At 50.6% G+C, this 1,663-nt stretch overlaps 1 pseudogene; it reads right to left on the bottom strand.

Moving 5' to 3' along the window:
- Positions 1 to 541: 541 nt before the first annotated feature.
- LOC103584235 lies at positions 542 to 1,269 on the bottom strand (annotated as a pseudogene).
- Between the last annotated feature and the right edge of the window lie 394 nt (positions 1,270 to 1,663).

The following is a 1,663-nucleotide window of genomic DNA, read 5'->3' as shown; positions in this document are numbered from 1 at the left end:
TGGCCAGAAGCGGGCCACAGTCTTGGCCATTATAGAGGTGCCAAATGAGGGAGACTTCACAAAGCACCACATAGTCACCTGGGCACTGGGAAGTGGGCGGGCACCCCCAACAGGTCTGTGCTGCCCAGAGGCTGTGAGAAGTGCCCAACCCGACCCGCACAATAATGGGACTGGGTGCAGCTGCATCTCACAGGCTCCACATCTCAGGGCAGAATGCACAAGCCAGGAGCTTCGAGGATGCAGACCTCATCACTATCCAGAGTGTCTCCATCGCCCTCCTCTTCCTTCTCATCTTCCATCACTTCTGGGTGGGACCCTAAGCTTCCAGAGGGGTCCCCAGCAGGGGGCAAAGGGGGCTGGGCCCTCTACATTCACCTGCGAAGAGGTAGACCTAGATGGGTGAGGCCTGAGGGAAGAGGCCACCTGAAGGCTGGGCCAGCTTCTGCAGGCTGCACATCTGTCCAGCAGGGTGTTGGCCAGGTCCCACAGGTTGATGAGGGATATCTCCACTGCAGGGCATGTGGTCAGGGAGGCAGGGCTCTCAGAGAGCACATGCTTTACAGAATGGCATGCCTGTTACCTGTTGTGCAAACTTTTCACTCTGCTGTCTGGTGATTTCTCTGTCCATTTCACAGTCCAACTTATTTCCAAATAAGAGAAGTTCTACGTTTTCTGAAGCATACTTATCAATCATGTTCATCCATTTTGGCAAATCATCAAATGTTTCCTTTGTGATATCATGTACTAATATGATCCCCTTGGCACTGCTGTAATAAGCTGAGTTAGTGCTGTTGAATCTCTCCTGACCCTCTGTGTCCCAGATCTCTAATCTAATTTTCTTTCCTCTTAGCTCTACAGTTTTGATTTTAAAGTCAACACCCACGGTGGACTTGCAGGCTTCGCAGAAGGCCTCACAGAAGGTATCATCGGTGAAGCGCTCCATTAGGCTGGTCTTGCCCATGCCGCGGGAGCTGATGATGATGATCTGCAGCTTGAAGTCAGCCTGCCTAGGGGCCTGCTTCCTCGGGCGGGCCTGGCCACCCAACAGCGCCAGGAAGCTCACGCCCAGGCCACCGCCACCCCTGGTCCCCTCCCTCGAGCAGCCCCTGCGTCCCACGGGCTCCAAGCTGCAGCTGTGCCACCCGCTGGCTCCCCGTGCCCTGGTCACTGCCACCACTGCCAGGAGAGGAGGAAGGTAAGCAACTGCTCTGCAGCAGCTGCAGCAGCATCCCGGACGAGGAGGGGCAAGAAGCTCAGGCCTTAATTCATCTTTAAAGGCTTAGTAGGCGTCTGTAGTAAAGCCATCTGGTCCTAGGTCTTTCTTTCTAGAGACTGCTGGTTACTGCTTCAGTTTTATTGCTTATTATTGGACTGTTTCGGTTTTTCTGCGTCATCTTGGTTCAGTCTTTGGCAGTTTGTGTGTGTCCAGAAATTTATCCTTTTTCTCTGGGTTTTCAGTTTTGTTGGTGTATGGCTGTTATAGTCTCTAATGATTGTTTGTATTTCTTAGGTATCAGTTGTAATTTTTCCTTTCTAATTTTTGAGTCTTTTTTTAGTTAGCCTAGCTAGTAGTTTGTTTTATCTTTTCAAAAATCCAACGTTTTGTTTCATTGATCTTTCATATTGTTTTTGGGGGTGCTATTTAATTTAGTTCTGCTCTGAT

Source organism: Galeopterus variegatus, unplaced genomic scaffold, assembly GCF_000696425.1.
Source record: "Galeopterus variegatus unplaced genomic scaffold, G_variegatus-3.0.2 Scaffold47600, whole genome shotgun sequence".
NCBI lineage: Eukaryota > Metazoa > Chordata > Mammalia > Dermoptera > Cynocephalidae > Galeopterus > Galeopterus variegatus.
This window is presented reverse-complemented; position numbering and strand designations above follow the sequence as displayed.